Source organism: Nerophis lumbriciformis, linkage group LG04 (assembly GCF_033978685.3).
Source record: "Nerophis lumbriciformis linkage group LG04, RoL_Nlum_v2.1, whole genome shotgun sequence".
Classification (NCBI taxonomy): Eukaryota; Metazoa; Chordata; class Actinopteri; order Syngnathiformes; family Syngnathidae; genus Nerophis; species Nerophis lumbriciformis.
The window spans coordinates 36,699,284-36,721,242 of record NC_084551.2 but is presented as its reverse complement, the minus strand read 5'-3'; the positions used below and the strand labels follow the sequence as shown (position 1 = coordinate 36,721,242).

General features: G+C 40.6%; 1 protein-coding gene across 1 annotated transcript in view; it reads left to right on the top strand.

Annotated features, from left to right (window-relative positions):
• The window catches only part of nkd2b (NKD inhibitor of WNT signaling pathway 2b), a 133,885-nt gene that overhangs the window by 23,370 nt on the left and 88,556 nt on the right, over nt 1-21,959 (top strand). The window lies entirely within an intron of this gene.

Below are 21,959 nucleotides of genomic sequence, written 5' to 3'. Positions count from 1 at the left end.
TCGGGGCAACACCCTTCACCTTACTCGGCAGTGGGTCTCCAAAGCGGACGACTTTAGGGTGAATGATGAGTCCAGCGATTAGTTGCAAATCTTGCTTTATTGATTGCTTGCACACAGCCAATCCAACACAAAACCAACTAGTCCCTCCCCGCACTCACGCTACTGCTCCCTCTCTTCTCTCGCCCACACACTCACTGACGTCACTCACCTCACATGCTGTCACCTATTAAAGGGCCACACACACACATACTCTACTCTCATAACACACAGTACAGTTAGTAGAACAACTGTGTTTTCATTACTGTGTATTTGATTGGTGCCATTGCCCCGGAATTGTATTGCATTGTACTTTCAAGTACAACAATTAGTAGATGAGTGTTATGTGTGTGTATATGTGTAAATAAATCCATCCATCCATCCATCCATCTTCTTCCGCTTATCCGAGGTCGGGTCGCGGGGGCAGCAGCTTAAGCAGGGAAGCCCAGACTTCCCTCTCCCCAGCCACTTCGTCCAGCTCTTCCTGTGGGACCCCGAGGCGTTCCCAGGCCAGCCGGGAGACATAGTCTTCCCAACGTGTCCTGGGTCTTCCCCGCGGCCTCCTACCGATGGGACGTGCCCTAAACACCTCCCTAGGGAGGCGTTCGGGTGGCATCCTGACCAGATGCCCGAACCACCTCATCTGGCTCCTCTCGATGTGGAGGAGCAGCGGCTTTACTTTGAGCTCCTCCCGGATGGCAGAGCTTCTCACCCTATCTCTAAGGGAGAGCCCCGCCACCTGGCGGAGGAAACTCATTTCGGCCGCTTGTACCCGTGATCTTGTCCTTTCGGTCATAACCCAAAGCTCATGACCATAGGTGAGGATGGGAACGTAGATCGACCGGTAAATTGAGAGCTTTGCCTTCCGGCTCAGCTCCTTCTTCACCACAACGGATCGATACCGCGTCCGCATTACTGAAGACGCCGCACCGATCCGCCTGTCGATCTCACGATCCACTCTTCCCCCACTCGTGAACAAGACTCCGAGGTACTTGAACTCCTCCACTTGGGGAAAGATCTCCTCCCCAACCCGGAGATGGCACTCCACCCTTTTCCGGGCGAGAACCATGGACTCGGACTTGGAGGTGCTGATTCTCATCCCAGTCGCTTCACACTCAGCTGCGAACCGATCCAGTGAGAGCTGAAGATCCTGGCCAGATGAAGCCATCAGGACCACATCATCTGCAAAAAGCAGAGACCTAATCCTGCAGCCACCAAACCAGATCCCCTCAACGCCTTGACTGCGCCTAGAAATTCTGTCCATAAAAGTTATGAACAGAATCGGTGACAAAGGGCAGCCTTGGCGGAGTCCAACCCTCACTGGAAACGTGTCCGACTTACTACCGGCAATGCGGACCAAGCTCTGGCACTGATCATACAGGGAGCGGACTGCCACAATCAGACAGTCCGATACCCCGTACTCTCTGAGCACTGAAATTGAACACTGAAATTGAAGTATTTTTTTAAATTTATATATATAATAAAATAAATAAATATATATATAGCTAGAATTCACTGAAAGTCAAGTATTTCATACATATATATATATATATATATATATATATATATATATATATATATATATATATATGTATGTGTGGGGAAAAAAAATCACAAGACTATTTCATCTCTATTTCATCTCGACTATTTTTTTTTACCCACACATACATATATTGTGCTCTACTACGGTATCGAGCACTATTTTTTGGATAACCTTATTAAGACATATATATATATATATATATATATATATATATATATATATATATATATATATATATATATATATATATATATACATATATGTATATATATATACATATATGTATATATATATATATATACATAGATGTATATATATATATATATATATATGTATATATATATATATATATATATATATATATATATATATATATATATATATATATATATATATATATATGTGTGTATATATGTGTATATATATATATATATATATATATATATGTATATATATATATATATATATATATATATATATATATATATATATATATATATATATATATATATGAAATACTCAGTTGGTGAATTCTAGCTGTAAATATACTCCTCCACTCTTAACCACGCCCCCCGCCCCAACCACGCCCCGCCCCACCCCCACCTCCCGAAATCGGAGGTCTCAAGGTTGGCAAGTATGACCCGGAGGGAACCCACGCAGTCACGGGAAGAACATGCAAACTCCACACAGAAAGATCCCGAGCCCAGGATTGAACTCGGGACTACTACTATTATTGTGAGGCACATGCACTAACCCCTGCACCACCGTGCTGCCCTGTTTTGTTTGTATTTCAAGGTAATGCATCATTGATATACAGTGAATTTGGAAAGTTTCACTTTTTCCACATTTTTAAATGTTACAGCCTTATTCCAAAATGGAATACATTAGTTTTGGTTCTCAAAACTCTACACACCCTACCTCATAATGACAATGTGACAATCTTGTCTCTGCGGTCTACAGACAATTCCTTCGACCTTATGCTTGGTTTGTGTTCGGCCATGCACTGCCAAGTGTGGGACCTTTATATACAGACCAAATCATGTCCAATCAACTCAATTTACCAAAGGTGGACTCCAATTAACTGTAGGAACATCTCAAGAATGACCAGTTGAAATAAGATGCGCCTGAGCTCACTTTTGAGCTTCATGGCAAAGGCTGCAAATACTTATGTACATGTGATTTCTTAGTTTTTTATTTTAACTACATTTACAAAAAATCCTAAAATTACGGGGTATCGTGTAGAATTTTAAGAACAAAAATGAATTTTTTGCCATTTTGTAACAAGACTGTAACATAACAAAATATGAAAAAAGTGAAGTACTGTGAATACTTTCCGGATGCACTGAACCAATCATTAGCAGCACATGTACTCAATGAAAAGGAGTTGGTAGAAGCTAAATTAAATAAAGAATACATAAACTAAACACTATATTATAGCTTCATGTTTTCATATAAACATTTCCTCAAACAATGAACAAACCCATCATGTTATATACCTTTACCTCACAGTTATGCTTAACCTATCCCAGCTGACCCTTACTGGTGGCCAGCCAATCACAGCAACCATTCATACTCACATTCATACCTATACACAATTTAAGATCTCTAATTAACCAAAAGTGTATAGTTCCAGGAGAAAACGTACAACTTGCAAACTGCACACTGAGATGCCCAAGCAGAAATTCAAACCCTCAATTTACTGACTGCGCGGCATGCATGCTAACTACTGCATGACGCATTTGATAGTTAAGAATTCTGACAGTTGTTTAGAAAAGGGGTGCAACAATTTGACGATGACAAATGAATTTGTGATGTCATGATGTAACCCAGGTAGTTTGGCCCCGTGCCTTTATCCCATTCTGCACGGGGACGCAAACCTTGTTATTCTGCACGAGAGACGAGTGTGCTGACCACCGAGCTAAAATCACAGGCTGGCTAACTCGGCTGCCGGTACACTCTTGAAGTCGTCGGGAGTGAGGTTTACTAACATAATCATGGCCCGCTCACACTGGCTAGCCTTTGTTACAATCACTCGGGTTTTTCCAGAGGGACGTGAATCAACGCGGCCACTCAAACAACATCGCGGGTGAAAATATGTAAAGTGGGAACATTTACTCTCATTCTTGTTAAAAACATGAATACCTTGCTCATTTTGCAAAGCAGATCTTGTTTTTATGACACCGCATCTGTGATACGGGAACATTTAAAGTGGGTAAGATAGTTAGCTCTTCCCTTGCTAACCAGCAGACAAGTGCGAGACAAAGTTGTGTGAAAAATAGATTCAACTATAGTTTTAGCCAGTCCGCCAGCTAAACTTGCAGTTCAATGAAGAAAACAAGCGTGACATCTCACACACACACATTTTTGTATTTGTTACCTTCTTGAGACCTCTGAAAAAATCTCGACCTCTTTAGGACCAGCCTTTCTAGATATATAAAGATTTGTGTGTACAACATTAATAATATATACATACTATGCAAATATAAAAAAGGTGAGCTTTTAGTGAATCATTTATTTTTTAAATGTTTTGTTTCATTGGTTTTTAATCTTCATCGTTTACTTCAAGTTATTACAGTATGTCTCTTTATGCATATTTATAAATTAATTTTGGCCAAAAGAGGCGCATTTCAATTTCTTACACACACTTGTTATTTCATATGTTGGCCAGAGGGGGAGCACTTTTAAAACCGACACACAGTCAATTTGGAAAAATCCTTCTTTTTTGGGACCACCCCAATTTTGATAGATTTCACCACCACGGGTGCAAATGAGACATTCTCTATTAGATGCAATGGTTTTCCGTATTGGGACCATGATTTCGGTCCTAACTTGTTCAAGGTACTTTTCCTTGTTGATGTCTCAAGAAGGGGAGAAATACAAGAACACGCACACACACACACACTCACACACACACACACACACACACACACACACACACACACACACACACACACACACACACACACACACACACACACACACACATTAAAACAGTAAGTCGGTACCATAAGATAAAACATTCAATCTATAAAATAGCTAAAATGTTAAGAAGTATTCAATGATACACTTATATACAAGTAGTCAATTAAATTGCTAAAAATGTCAGGAGTTAATAATAATATTCAGTGTGCAGCTTTTTAAACATATTATCACAAAATGCTTGTTTCTTTTTGAGCTAGTTAGTTTTGCTGTTTTATCACTTGTTGTTATTGCTGCTTTTTTAACTGTCTATTTTTTACTTAAAAAAAAAGAATAAAACCTTTTTTTTTGTAGTCCAAACAACAAACCGGCACCGTTAAGTCAGGCTTAGCTAGTTAGTGACATGAAGAAAACAACATGATTCCATTAAGGCCTCCATCCGTCAACAACACCGAGAGGCAGTGTGATTATTAGGCTCTACAGGGTTTTGCTGGCTTTTATTCGTGATTGGTACAGCCTAAAATGCCTGAATTCACATCAGTGTTTTAAAAAAGCTGCGATGGTGTGAGGCTTATTCTTTCCCAACAACATCCACCTACAGTATGTGTTATCATTACTTTCATGTTCTTTGTATATTTAAACCCAAGAATCACATGCTTTATTTGCACACATATGGGTGCAATGATTGGAAATTCTGTATTGATGTTTCACTTGTTTTACCACCACCCGAAGTACAAGAAGGCATTAACAGTACATTCTCTGACCCCATTATCAAATTGCTGTATTATAAAAACAAACACCACCAAAGGCTCTTTACACAATTTGCAGAAATTACATTTTTGTGGTTTTATTTTATTTTTTTATATGACAGGGACATTATCAGTCAATATTGCCGCAAATTCACCAGAATTAGCTATTTTTCATCTGTTGTCCCTGGACAAAAATACAGTGAACAATTCAATTGAAAGAGCAGTAAAATATGCATAACTATAAAAAATCTGTTAAACACACTATGAGGACTGGATACAAAAGAAAATATATTACAGACTTCTGTTTCTGTTCCAAAACACTACTTTGGTTGAGCACTTTGGGGAACTGTTAAGCACTATTTTTAGCGAAGATTATCGTTGGTAAATAAATGAGAGCCGATCAGAGATTATCTTCACACGTCAACATCTCTGTGGATATAAACAAATAAGCGAGAACGTGGGTGTGTTACTAAATACTAATAAACTACATTGCCCAGAAGGCTTAGCACTGTAGATTGTGAACCAAAAGGCGGTCGTCTGAGCTACAAATAAATACAAAAGTTGTGTTTAGTTGTGGAACAGTGGAGTCCAAAGTCCGGCCCGGGGGCCATTTTTGCCCCGCAGCCAGTTTTTATGGCCCTCAACGTGTAAATAAATGAATTCATTATTGATGAGTTTTATTAGTTATAACCTATAACACAAAACTCTAAGATAACAATGTGTTTTTCAAATAGCTTAGCATATACTGATGTACATTACATTAAATACATTTAATTAATTAAAGATGCTCAAATCTATCTGTCACTTACACATACAGTACGCGGCTCTCGGTTAAAAACGTTTGGACACCACTGCGTTAAAGAGTTGTTGTTTCTGGTTTAGCTACACAAGAAACAAACAAGAGTTAATACTTACAGTATTAACACTGTTTAGGGCGCAACAAAAACAAAAAACACACCACAAACAACACATTACTGCTAATGTCTTGGACTTGCAACTGTAATTGCAACTTAATGTCATACTTGCATAGGAGACTTAGAAATGTGATAATGAAACACCATATAACAACTGGAGAGCAATTATCATAATCAGCTAGATTTTAAATGTAAAAAATAGATTTTATCATCAAAAACAATTCATGTATATTAACACACAAAAGTACCTAACACTGATACCGTGGAGTAACGGTATCGATTCCCAATTAATGGGAATTGGTACTGTATCGGTTTAAATGTGAACGGTACCCACCCTTAGTGACGCCCACTATGAGTTGGGGTCCAAATGCTTTAAAAATCATGCTTATGCTAAAACTAATAATCTTGCTAATACATTTTATAATAAATAGACACATTGTCAATTACTTTTAGGAAATTAGTCCCACATCGCCGCTTATACCCATCCAAGGACATTTTGCTTTCAATCAATCTTGCTCAAATTGTACACACATGAGCTTGTCAGTCCTCTAAAGTTGTGCACCAAATTCGGTGGTGATTCAACTAAACACTCTAAAGCTACAATGGGTGTTTTGTCAAGTGGCATTGAGCTGTGTGAGAAATTTCAAGGCAATCCTCGAGACACTGTCTAACTTCAGCGTTTAATAGCAGCGCCACTATGTTAAAAGTTAAAGTTAAAGGCCTACTGAAACCCACTACTACTGACCACGCAGTCTGATAGTTTATATATCAATGATGAAATATTAACATTGCAACACATGCCAATACGGCCGGGTTAACTTATAAAGTGCAATTTTAAATTTCGCGCGAAATATCCTGCTGAAAACGTCTCGGTATGATGACGTCAGCGCGTGACGTCACGGATTGTAGAGGACATTTTGGGACAGCATGGTGGCCAGCTATTAAGTAGTCTGTTTTCATCGCAAAATTCCACAGTATTCTGGACATCTGTGTTGGTGAATCTTTTGCAATTTGTTCAATGAACAATGGAGACAGCAAAGAAGAAAGCTGTAGGTGGGAAGCGGTGTATTGCGGCAGGTGTTGTGCCGGATAACGCACCCCCGCTGTAGAATGCACTCCTTAACTGTTGTGCCGGATAACACAGCCGGTGTTTCATTGTTTACATTCCCGGAAGATGACAGTTAAGCTTTACCATTGGCCTGTGGAGAACTGGGACAACAGAGACTCTTACCAGGAGGACTTTGAGTTGGATACGCAGACGCGGTACCGTGAGTACGCATGCAGCTGCGGCTTCCAAACATTTGATCGCTTGCCCGTACGTGCGTGCCGCTATGTGCATGTCACGTACGTAACGTTGGGGAAATATATGTGCTGTATGAACTTTGGGGAGGTGAACGGTACTTTGGGCTGTGGGATTGAGTGTGTTGTGCAGGTGTTTGAGTTGTATTGGCGGGTTATATGGACGGGAGGGGGGAGGTGTTTGTTATGCGGGATTAATTTGTGGCATATTAAATATAAGCCTGGTTGTGTTGTGGCTAATAGAGTGTCTTGTGTTTATTTACTGTTTTAGTCATTCCCAGCTGAATATCAGGTCCCACCCGCCTCTCACAGCATCTTCCCTATCTGAATCGTTCCCACTGCCCTCTAGTCCTTCACTCTCACTTTCCTCATCCACGAATCTTTCATCCTCGCTCAAATTAATGGGGAAATCGTCGCTTTCTCGGTCCGAATCGCTCTCGCCGCTGGTGGCCATGATTGTAAACAATGTGCATATGTGAGAAGCTCCACAACCTGTGACGTCACGCTACTCGTCTGCTACTTCCGGTAGAGGCAAGGCTTTTTTATCAGCGACCAAAAGTTGCGAACTTTATCGTCGATATTCTCTACTAAATCCTTTCAGCAAAAATATGGCAATATCGCGAAATGATCAAGTATGACACATAGAATGGACCTGCTATCCCCGTTTAAATAAGAAAATCTCATTTCAGTAGGCCTTCAAAGTCCCAACGATAGTCACACACACACACACACACACACACACTAGTTGTGGTGAAATTACCCTCTGCATTTGACCCATTCCCATGTTTACCCCCTGGGAGGTGAGGGGAGCAGTGAGCAGCAGCGGTGGCCGCGCTCAGGAATCATTTTTGGTTATTTAACCCCCAATTCCAACCCTCGATGCTGAGTGTCAAGTACGGTGGCATATTTGTCAGAAAAATAACAGCACAGGCAACACAGCCGAGGTGCATGTTTTGGCAAATGTATTCCCCCTTTTGTGCATAGCGCTTCAGGAATAGAAGGAGTTATGCAAAACAATGCGGACACCCCATTAGGTGATGTAATTGTCTCACTTGACTGTACATGTTGTTTTAAGGGAGAATTTGTCAGCACCTATAATCAGCTTGTATAGAAAGATGGATGAATGCAGGACATCTTCCCATCAGCAACATCCCACAGTTCTCTATCCTGCCTTGCTCATGATGTAGAAGGCAGGAGCTGAGAGGCAAACATGGCGTAGAGGAGACATAAAGGTGCCCTGGTCTATGTAGCTCTTTTTAAACAGTCTTGAAGGCATTTGAAAAGGTCTGTTTTTTTTCCACCCCTTCCTCTTTGCCCCCCCACCCCACCGAAAATGGCTTCACAAGAAGGCGAGCTGTGAGCCTTCATCTCTGAATGAAAAGCATGTGGCTGGCATCCAGAACAGCGGGGTCTTTCAGCACGGCCCCAGCAGACATCTGTTCCTGGTTTGTACTAAAAAAATCCTGGAGCGGGGGGGGGGGGCAAGAGAGAGAGAGAGAGAGGGGGGCTGTGGTGGGAAGGGGGTGGAAGGTTGCCGCGGAATAGGAAAGGAGGAGTAGGGATTTTAGGGTGGGTTTTTTTTTTTTCTTTGGGGAGATGTTTGAGGGGTTTTAGAAGAATCGAGAGGGGAAGGAAGGGGGGCCAACATCTGCCTCACTTTGGGATGTCGCTCCACTTATCAGCTTCGTTCAGTTTAGTTTGGTACAACATTTGTCATAATTTGGAAGTGGTACAAAATTCATGTTTTTTTTAAACCACTTTTTTGGCACCTTACTGTTGTGATATGGTATCAAGACATTAAAACGATCTCAGTCCGCACGAGTGTAGTTTTAAAACGCTCTCTGTCCACACGCCAACGCATTCACCCGCCGTCACGTGCACATTTTGTCTAATCAGTAGCCCGGAAAAGCGGTTGGTGGCAGTTGCTGTTTTGGGGGGGAGCAAGCAGCAATTAAATTGATTTAAATTCATTTCAATGTGAGATGTTTATTTGAGATACAACGAAATTTAGATGCAGGGGGAGTGGCTTGAAGGAATTATATGCATGTTTTGGAGTAATTGTCATGATCTGTGGTCTAGATCATGTTTTGTTTAGTTATGTTCTGTTAGTTTTGGACTCCTTTAGTTCCTGTTTGTGCACCTCCCTGAGTTTGTTTCGGTTGCCATGGTTGCTAATTATGTTCACCTGTCTCTGATTAGTGTTCGGCCACTCACCTGCTACCCGAGCACTAATCAGAGGCGTTATTTAAGCCTGCCATTGCCAGTCAATTGGCCTGGCGTCATTGTTTCATGCAATGCCATAGTTTATGCTGTTTGTTCGTTTCATGCGTTACCATAGTTCTTGATGATAGTTTCATGCTTGTGTTCATTTCATGCTATGTACATGTTCTTTTCATGCTGTGCTCATGTCATAGTTCATGCTGCTCTTTTCAAACCACAGTAAGTGTTGTTTGTTTTATGTTCATAGTTTACATTAAAGTGTTAAGTTTGTTCCCTGCGCCAAGTTCGTGCCTTTGCCTTGTGTGCGCCTTTTTGTTTTCACCTTTTTTTTATAGTCAAGATTAAATCATGTTCCTACCTTCTACCGTTGTCCGTTCTAGTCCGTTTGCATACCGGGAGAACAAATCTTGCAGCAAGCTGCGTAAAACTCCTCGCCTTGACAGTAATATGAATGGGAAACAAATTGTTAAATAATAAACGTTTTGTACAAAATTAAATACGTAAAGTAACAAAATACTTTTACTTAGTTTTTTCAAGAATAGTTTATTTTTTTACCTTGTACATTATGTTGTGGGTGGTAATCAAACCACGTCTGCTGGAACAAAAGCTTGATACTTAAGCGCAAGTGTTTGATATGTCTCTATTCAATAGTGTAACATTATTTTCGGACATTAAAAATTGCAGGGGACATGTCCCTTTTGACTAATTACGTGTATGACAGCAACTAGCTACAGTGTAACTTCTTGTACAGTGGGGTGCTCGGAGCATGTGCGATAAAAAATAATTGTTTTTCTTTTAAAAAGTGATTGTGCAAAAAAAATTTAAATTGTGTTTATCAGCTTTCAAATTCTGACCACGTTAAAGCACAAGGTGAAAAATTTTTACATTTAACAGTGTTTAGAAAATTACTTTTACAAATTGTTACTTTCCCCAAAAAAAATTTGAATTACTAACTGAATTACTCTTTAACAAATTACTATGGAAAGGAATTAATGTGTTACTTCATAAAAAACTTCCAAGTATATGGCATATGCAGTTGAGAGATGTTTCATGAAAGCAGAGTATGTGTGCATGTGTGCCTTTAAAAGGCGGCGCCTGTTGCTGTGTGATGTCAGCAAGAGCATGCTCAGTGCAGCATTTTAGCTCAGATGTGTTAATTAGCGTAACAGCGGCAGGTTTCCGTCAGTAGTGACGGAAGCTCTGTTGAATCTTGTCACTGGATTGTGTTAGTGCTTGTTAATAAAGAGATTGAAGGTGCTTCGATGGTCTCCTTTTCCACGAACAGGGTGTTGTAGTATTGCAAGCTTGTCACTTCAGTCGTTGATTTGTTGTTCATTATTCCCTCATAGTAGTACAAACCCCGTTTTCTATGAGTTGGGAAATTGTTTTAGATGTAAATATAAACGGAATACAATGATTTGCAAATCATTTTCAACCTATATTCAGTTGAATATGCTACAAAGACAACATATTTGATGTTCAAACTGATAAACATTTTTTTTTTGCAAATAATCATTAACTTTAGAATTTGATGCCAGCAACACGTGACAAAGAAGTTGGGAAAGGTGGCAATAAATACTGATAAAGTTGAGGAATGCTCATCAAACACTTATTTGGAACATCCCACAGGTGAACAGGCAATCGGAAACAGGTGGGTGCCATGATTGAGTATAAAAGTAGATTCCATGAAATGCTCAGTCATTCACAAACAAGGATGGGGCGAGGATCACCACTTTGTCAACAAATGTGTGAGCAAATTGTTGAACAGTTTAAGAAAAACCTTTGTCAACCAGCAAGGAATTTAGGGATTTCACCATCTACGGTCCGTAATATCATCAAAGGGTTCAGAGAATCTGGAGAAATCACTGCACGTAAGCAGCTAAGCCCGTGACCTTTGATCCCTCAGGCTGTACTGCATCAACAAGTGACGTCTGTGTGTAAAGGATATCACCACATGGGCTCAGGAACACTTCAGAAACCCACTGTCAGTAACTACAGTTGGTCGCTACATCTGTAAGTACAAGTTAAAACTCTCCTATGCAAGGCGAAAACCATTTATCAACAACACCCAGAAACGCCGTCGGCTTCGCTGGGCCTGAGCTCATCTAAGATGGACTGATACAAAGTGGAAAAGTGTTCTGTGGTCTGACGAGTCCACATTTCAAATAGTTTTTGGAAACTCTGGACGTCGTGTCCTCCGGACCAAAGAGGAACAGAACCATCCGGATTGTTATAGGTGCAAAGTTGAAAAGCCAGCATCTGTGATGGTATGGGGGTGTATTAGTGCCCAAGGCTTGGGTAACTTACACATCTGTGAAGGCGCCATTAATGCTGAAAGGTACATACAGGTTTTGGAGCAACATATGTTGCCATCCAAGCAACGTTACCATGGACGCCCCTGCTTATTTCAGCAAGACAATGCCAAGCCACGTGTTACATCAATGTGGCTTCATAGTAAAATAGTGCGGGTACCAGACTGGCCTGCCTGTAGTCCAGACCTGCCTCCCATTAAAAATGTGTGGCGCATTATGAAGCCTAAAATACCACAACGGAGACCCCCGGACTGTTTAACAACTTAAGCAAGAATGGGAAAGAATTCCATCTGAGAAGCTTAAAAAATGTGTCTCCTCAATTCCCAAACATTTACTGAGTGTTGTTAAAAGGAAAGGCCATGTAACACTGTGGTAAACATGCCCTTTCCCAACTACTTTGGCCCGTGTTGCAGCCATGAAATTCAAAGTTAATTAATTATTTGCAAAAAAAAATAAAGTTTATGAGTTTGAACATCAAATACTGTATGTTGTCTTTGTAGTGCATTCAACTGAATATGGGTTGAAAAGGATTTGCAAATCATTGTATTCCGTTTATATTTACATCTAACCAGTGTTGGGTTAGTTACTGAAAACCAGTAACTAGTTACAGTTACTAGTTACTTTATTTCAAAAGTAACTCAGTTACTAACTCAGTTACTTACACCAAAAAGTAATGCGTTACTGTGAAAAGTAACTATTTAGTTACTTATTTTTTTCTCCTTTTTTTTAAGGCTCCCATTAATGCCCTTTTAGCCTTCGTTTCAGTACTGTTATTGCACTGGAGAATAATACAATGTGTTGATCAACTTGACAGAGGTGGGTAGAGTAGCCAGAAATTGTACTCAAGTAAGAGTACTGTTACTTTAGAGATTTATTACTCAAGTAAAAGTAAGGAGTAGTCACCCAAATATTTACTTGAGTAAAAGTAAAAAGTATGTTGTGAAAAAACTACTCAAGTACTGAGTAACTGATGAGTAACATACACACACATATTTTATATATATATATATATATATATATATATATATATATATATATATAAACCAGCCAAAAAAGAACAGAAAACGAAACGACATCATCTGGTACAACCCCCCATACAGCAAAAACGTCTCAACGAACATTGGACACAAATTCCTCAATCTGATTGACAAACACTTTCCCAAAGACAACACCCTAAGAAAAGTATTCAACAAGAACAACATTAAATTGAGCTACAGCTGCATGAACAATATACGACAAATCATCTCAAACCACAACAAAACAATTGCAAATGAGCCGTCGACCCCCAGACAGAGCGACTCCAAAACCAACAAAGCATGTAACTGTCGAAAGAAACCTGATTGCCCCCTCAACGGGGGGTGCTTACAAACATCAGTTGTCTACCAATCTAAGGTAATACGCAAGGACATTAACACATCCGACACATATGTAGGATTAACCGAGGGTGAATTCAAAACCAGATGGAACAATCACAAGGCTTCTTTCAGGAACAAAAACCTGCGAAATACCACAGAACTCAGCAAACACATTTGGGACCTCAAAGACAATAATGTTGAATCTTCAATAACATGGCAAATTCTTGCATCCAGCACACCTTACAATAGTGGTAATAAAAGATGCAACCTATGCTTGAAAGAGAAACTGTTTATTATTTACCGTCCAGACCTGTCATCCCTCAACAAGCGCAGCGAAATTGTAACAACATGCCGCCATAGACGGAAACACCTCCTAGGTAACACATGAGCCAATCACCACGCCCCTAGGCCAGCCTGTACCCACCCACTCTGTGCCCTATATAAACCATGGTATGCGAATGCTCCCATTAAAATCTCCTGATGATTGAGGGTACCCCCCCTCATGAAACAGGCCTGTAGAGATGAAATAGTCTTGTGATTTTTTTCCCACACATACATATATATATATATATATATATATATATATATATATATATATATATATATATATATATATATATATATATATATACACACATTTATATATATATATATATATATATATATATACAGTATATAATTTATATTTATTTATTTTGCCGTTTTTGTTTATGTTAAAGGTGTTTTAATGAATATACATGCGTGTTTAACACATATAGATTCCTTTCTTTCATGAAGACAAGAATATAAGTTGGTGTATTACCTGATTCTGATGACTTGCATTGATTGGAATCAGACAGTAGTTCTGATAGCGTCCACGTTTTCAAATGGAGGAGAAAAAAGTTCCTCCTTTCTGTCTAATACCACATGAAAGTGGTTGATTTTTGGCATCTTATTTGTCCAGCTTCCATATTCGTTTTTATACACTTTACAAGAAATACATTGGCGGCAAACTCCGTTGCTTGCTAGCTTGTTTGCGCTGGCTTTCGGAGACTCTTGTTTGGAAAGCGCAGGCGCGAAGGAGCGGCACTTTTATTGTGAAGACAGGAACTGTGCAGTCAGTCTTTAGGCTTTTGACGGGATGTACGGTTGAAATAAAAGGGTCTTTTTTCCTTCACACTTTTGATTGATTGATTGAAACTTTTATTAGTAGATTGCACAGTACAGTATATATTCCGTACAATTGACCACTAAATGGTAACACCCCAATAAGTTTTTCAACTTGTTTAAGTCAGGTCATGTGACCGCCTGGCTCTGTTTGATTGGTCCAACGTCACCAGTGACTGCATCTGATTGGTGGAACGGAGTGAACGTCACCAGTGACTGTATTTGTTGAAACGCAGGCACTATGAAGGTCTGTCTGACAGACCAAAACAAACAAAGCGTGCATTGATAGATCGATAAAAAATAGTAGCGAGTAGCGAGCTGAATGTAGATAAAAGTAGCGGAGTAAAAGTAGCGGAGTAAAAGTAGCGTTTCTTCTCTATAAATATACTCAAGTAAAAGTAAAAGTATGTTGCATTAAAACTACTCTTAGAAGTACAATTTATCCCAAAAGTTACTCAAGTAGATGTAACGGAGTAAATGTAGCGCGTTACTACCCACCTCTGCAACTTGACATGCATTTGCATCACTGAACTCTGCTAAGCAATGTGGTCTACATACAACACACAAAGACAAAGATATGTTTCAAAGGGCCAATTTATTTCAGGCCACAACAAATTGACAAAACTATTTGAAATAGCTGCAACATAACATACATAAGTAACAAACCGCATAATAACAACATAGCTGTAAAGCTGGCTTCACCCAAGGAAGGCACACATGACATACACAAAGCCTAATCAGGCATTTTTTTTCTCTCAAGGAATTGTGAAATAAAATGTATTCAGGAGATCAACACTGTAGTGAAGCCCAGAAGACTCTACACATTTCCCCAGTTTTAGTTTAGAGAAAATGAAAGATTGGCCTGGCCCACTAGCATCCCTCTTTATGTTTGTGAACTTTATAGTCTATACATTTAGAGTGATGTGATAATCAAACACTCTAGAAGTCTAGAATGAAATAGTATATAAGATAATTGACAGTGTGTACCTTCAATGATGAGCAGAGGCAGAGTTTGGAGTGTTTTCTTTAGCTCGCTTTCCATGTTTATGTACTCACTGTCCAGGTACTTGGAACATGTTTTCTGTGCCATTTGTTGTATCGCCGGTATCATGCTATTTAGCTGCCAGAAAACAGGTGACTCCACTGTAGAAATAGCCTGCATGTCTTCTAGCACATACGCTGCAATGGCTCTATCAATGTTGTCCTGGCTAGCATTGCCTCCGTTAAAATCCTTAGGTGGAGGTGAAGTGGCATCGGAGTCTGTGTCTCTCTTTACTAGCTTCGTCAAAGCATGTTGCTTATGTGGCGTGGCGAAGTTGGGAGAGTGGCCGTGCCAGCAATCTGAGGGTTACTGGTTCAATCCCCACCTTCTACCATCCTAGTCACGTCCGTTGTGTCCTTGAGCAAGACACTTCAACCTTGCTCCTGATGGGTCCTGGTTAGTGCCTTGCATGGCAGCTCCCGCCATCAGTGTGTGAATGTGTGTGTGAATGGGTGAATGTGGAAATAGTGTCAAAGCGCTTTGAGTTCCTGAAAAAGGTAGAAAAGCTATACAAGTATAACCCATTTACCATTTTGTAGCTGTTTCAGCAGATTTGAATTGCTGTTTTGGGCAGTATTCCCGGGTGCGGTCACTGTTGCTACTCACTGCTCCCCTCACCTCCCAGGGGGTGATCAAGGGTGATGGGTCAAATGCAGAGAATAATTTCACCACACCTAGTGTGTGTGTGACAATCATTGTCACTTTAACTTTAAGTAGATGGGATCTTTGATCCAAGACACAACTTACATTTAACTAAAATGTTATTTTCTTTGGGACGGCGTGGCGCAGTGGAAGATTGGCCGTGCGCGACCCGAGGGTCCCTGGTTCAATCCCCACCTAGTACCAACCTCGTCATGTCCGTTGTGTCCTGAGCAAGACACTTCACCCTTGCTCCTGATGGGTGCTGGTTAGCGCCTTGCATGGCAGTTCCCTCCATCAGTGTGTGAATGTGTGTGTGAATGGGTAAATGTGGAAGTAGTGTCAAAGCGCTTTGAGTACCTTGAAGGTAGAAAAGCGCTATACAAGTACAACCCATTTATCATTTATCATTTATTTGTGCTCGACAAAAGAAAAGTAGTGACAATGTATCCATGTTAAGAACCTCGACTTCTGGCTTCGCCATGATGTCTTTTTAGTTGTTATGAGAGTAGCGTGTGTGTGTGTGTGTGTGGCCCTTTAAGAAATGACAGCATGTGAGGTGAGTGACGTCAGTGAGTGAGTGGGCGAGAGAGGTGAGGGAGCGCAACAGTGGATGCGTGCAGGTGCTATAGCTTGGTGGATGGCTACGTGCAAGACACCAATAAAGTCACAAAATTGCAACAAACCGCCGGCCTCGTCATTCACCCTCGAGTCCGGCGCTGTAAAGACCCACTGCCGGGTAAAGTGAAGGGTGTTAGCCCCGAAGTACATAGGCCCTGGAGGAACGTCTCCCCTGCGCTCCGCTCCTCGGTCGAGGAAAGCACGCCTTTTCTTTTCCTTGTGAGACAGAAGGACGACACTTCTTCTGTTTCTAGCCGATACTACATTAAAAAATAACGTAAAATAACGCAGTAACGCATCATGTAGTAACGGTAACTGAGTTAGTGAATATAAAAAAATAACGCGTTAGATTACTAGTTACCGCCGAAACTAACGGCGTTACAGTAACGCGTTACTTAGTAACGCGTTAGTCCCAACACTGCATCTAACACAATTTCCCAACTCATATGGACATAGGGTTTGTAGTAGAAGTAGGAGTGTGTGATTGTGTGTACTTATGTGTCTTTGCTGTGTGATGTCGCCTCTTCCTATTTAATTTCAAGTTAATTTATGCTTGACGCTGGTTTTTGCTTTCACTCGTAAAAAGTTACTTCTTGCATTTAACCTAGGATAGGATAGGATTGACTTTATTCAACTCACAACAAGGCAATTATGAGGTTGTAGTGCAGATCAAGGTTCAAGTTCAAGGTGCTGTTTATTGTCCATTCTGAACATGTACAAGACATATAAGAACTGAAATTACATTTTCGGCACAGTCCCACTAAGAGCAGACATACATTACAGGGAGACAAGAACAGGACCGCCAAGGGATCAGCCACTTACGGCGCTCCTTAAAAGAGGTGGGAAACAGGTGATATTGGGGAAGGCTACGAAAAGTCCACAAAAAACAAAGTAAAAACAGCTGTGCTTCTTGACGCTGGCTTGTTGACATACAACCAGATCAAAAGAACCACTTTACATAAAACATATCGGTAATTGCGTTGTACGTTCATAAAACAAGTAATTATTTTGATTTATCGTTACTAGTAAAAGTAACAGCGTTAGGAAAAACAACGTTACATAATAACTGCATTACGAACAGCGTTTATAAACGAATATGCTTTATTGAAACATGTTTGGATTCTTCCCATCTCAGCACGCATGTAACATTATCTCGCTTTCTTTGTACTATAACTTTACTGATAGCAAGCTAACATTTAGCAAACTCTTTTCAAATAAGATTCCCAAACCTGAATCCTCAACTGTTTCTTCACAGAAGATGTCGTCAATCTGCCGCGGTATGTTTCGTTGAAAAAAACGTCCTCATTACCGATATTTACACATTTTTCAACATGAGGATCAGGCAGGAGAAGTTTGCAGGCTACTTTACGCAGCTGTTACCTCTCTTCAAAAGTAAAAATATTTAGTATTTTAGAAAACCATTTGGTTAAAAAAAAATAGCTAGCTGTTTGTTGTTTGCTCATTGCTGCCTCCGACAGGACTGGAGCATAAAAGTATCTTCCGTTATTAGTTTTCCAACAAACTGACTATTGTTCTGCCTTGGCTCTGTTCCTTAAGTACGTTATTTGAATTCATTGACAGGTTGTAGTGAGTCAACTGAGCAGGCTACCTCTCGATGCTTTTTGATCTCACCTGCATTAATAGCAGCATCACTCCACACTTGCGAGACTTCTGTTTATCTTTTCTTATTGACTTGCCATTTGCCCAACGCAAACCTCTCTGTCAGTGTCAACATCATCACCAGGGCGGCTTCCACACTCATCCCCAGCGCCAGATGCTTATTTAGCCGCTCTTTCATGTCAGCAACATTGCCGTGAGCGTCATCGCGTCGCCTCTGAGTCAGAGGGCGAGTCTCACCCAGTCTGTGTGTTTGGTGGAAAGACGCATTACACGTCCATGAGGCTATTTTGGAAGTGCTGAGTGACACTCACAAGGGCACAACCATCGTTTTTGGTTGGGACTTTGTAAGGCAATAGTGTTTTGGTACAGGGTCACAGCTCCACTTGGCCCCAATGCAAGTGGACTGTAACAACACATGTGTCACCCCTCTATATTTCATGGAAATTGGTAGTTTTTGGGCAATCCTGGTAATAATGTAAATAATGGCGTCTTGAAACGAAATGGAGTGCTGTACTTGGCTACTACCTGCAGAGTAGTCTTGCTGTCTAAACAGGACATCTGTTATTGGAAGTTGAACTACATGTACTGTATATGGCCATTGACTCTTCAGCGAAGAATGGTACTGATATATGGCCATCGACTCTTCAGCTAAGAATGGTTGATAATCGACTCTTCAGCTGAGAATGGTACTGATATATGGCCATCGACTCTTCAGCTGAGAATAGTTGATAATCGACTCTTCAGCTAAGAATGGTACTGATATATGGCCATCGACTCTTCAGCTAAGAATGGTACTGATGTATGGCCATCGACTCTTCAGCTGAGAATGGTACTGATAATCGACTCTTCAGCTAAGAATGGTACTGATATATGGCCATCGACTCTTCAGCTGAGAATGGTTGATAATCGACTTTTCAGCTAAGAATGGTACTGATATATGGCCATCGACTCTTCAGCTGAGAATGGTACTGATATACGGCCATCGACTCTTCAGCTGAGAATGGTTGATAATCGACTCTTCAGCTAAGAATGGTACTGATGTATGGCCATCGACTCTTCAGCTGAGAATGGTACTGATAATCGACTCTTCAGCTAAGAATGGTACTGATATATGGCCATCGACTCTTCAGCTGAGAATGGTTGATAATCGACTCTTCTGCTAAGAATGGTACTGATATATGGCCATCGACTCTTCAGCTGAGAATGGTACTGATATATGGCCATCGACTCTTCAGCTAAGAATGGTACTGATAATCGACTCTTCAGCTAAGAATAGTACTGATATATGGCCATCGACTCTTCAGCTGAGAATGGTACTGATAATCGACTCTTCAGCTAAGAATGGTACTGATATATGGCCATCGACTCTTCAGCTGAGAATGGTACTGATATATGGCCATCGACTCTTCAGCTGAGAATGGTTGATAATCGACTCTTCAGCTAAGAATGGTACTGATATATGGCCATCGACTCTTCAGCTGAGAATGATACTGATAATCGACTCTTCAGCTAAGAATGGTACTGATATATGGCCATCGACTCTTCAGCTGAGAATGGTTGATAATCGACTCTTCAGCTAAGAATGGTACTGATATATGGCCATCAACTCTTCAGCTGAGAATGGTACTGATGTATGGCCATCGACTCTTCAGCTGAGAATGGTTGATAATCGACTCTTCAGCTAAGAATGGTACTGATATATGGCCATCGACTCTTCAGCTGAGAATGGTTGATAATCTACTCTTCAGCTAAGAATTGTACTGATATATGGCCATCGACTTTTCAGCTGAGAATGGTACTGATATATGGCCATCGACTCTTCAGCTGAGAATGCTTGATAATCGACTCTTCAGCTAAGAATGGTACTGATATATGGCCATCGACTCTTCAGCTGAGAATGATACTGATAATCGACTCTTCAGCTAAGAATTGTACTGATATATGGCCATCGACTCTTCAGCTGAGAATGGTTGACAATCGACTCTTCAGCTAAGAATTGTACTGATATATGGCCATCGACTCTTCAGCTGAGAATGGTACTGATATATGGCCATCGACTCTTCAGCTGAGAATGGTTGATAATCGACTCTTCAGCTAAGAATGGTACTGATATATGGCCATCGACTCTTCAGCTAAGAATGGTACTGATGTATGGCCATCGACTCTTCAGCTGAGAATGGTACTGATAATCGACTCTTCAGCTAAGAATGGTACTGATATATGGCCATCGACTCTTCAGCTGAGAATGGTTGATAATCGACTCTTCAGCTAAGAATGGTACTGATATATGGCCATCGACTCTTCAGCTGAGAATGGTACTGATATACGGCCATCGACTCTTCAGCTGAGAATGGTTGATAATCGACTCTTCAGCTAAGAATGGTACTGATATATGGCCATCGACTCTTCAGCTGAGAATGGTACTGATAATCGACTCTTCAGCTAAGAATGGTACTGATATATGGCCATCGACTCTTCAGCTGAGAATGGTTGATAATCGACTCTTCTGCTAAGAATGGTACTGATATATGGCCATCGACTCTTCAGCTGAGAATGGTACTGATATATGGCCATCGACTCTTCAGCTGAGAATGGTACTGATAATCGACTCTTCAGCTAAGAATAGTACTGATATATGGCCATCGACTCTTCAGCTGAGAATGGTACTGATAATCGACTCTTCAGCTAAGAATGGTACTGATATATGGCCATCGACTCTTCAGCTGAGAATGGTACTGATATATGGCCATCGACTCTTCAGCTGAGAATGGTTGATAATCGACTCTTCAGCTAAGAATGGTACTGATATATGGCCATCGACTCTTCAGCTGAGAATGATACTGATAATCGACTCTTCAGCTAAGAATGGTACTGATATATGGCCATCGACTCTTCAGCTGAGAATGGTTGATAATCGACTCTTCAGCTAAGAATGGTACTGGTATATGGCCATCAACTCTTCAGCTGAGAATGGTTGATAATCTACTCTTCAGCTAAGAATTGTACTGATATATGGCCATCGACTTTTCAGCTGAGAATGGTACTGATATATGGCCATCGACTCTTCAGCTGAGAATGGTTGATAATCAACTCTTCAGCTAAGAATGGTACTGATATATGGCCATCGACTCTTCAGCTGAGAATGATACTGATAATCGACTCTTCAGCTAAGAATGGTACTGATATATGGCCATCGACTCTTCAGCTGAGAATGGTTGACAATCGACTCTTCAGCTAAGAATGGTACTGATATATGGCCATCAACTCTTCAGCTGAGAATGGTACTGATGTATGGCCATCGACTCTTCAGCTGAGAATGGTTGATAATCGACTCTTCAGCTAAGAATGGTACTGATATATGGCCATCAACTCTTCAGCTGAGAATGGTACTGATATATGGCCATCGACTCTTCAGCTGAGAATGGTTGACAATCGACTTTTCAGCTAAGAATTGTACTGATATATGGCCATCGACTCTTCAACTGAGAATGGTACTGATATATGGCCATCGACTCTTCAGCTGAGAATGGTTGATAATCGACTC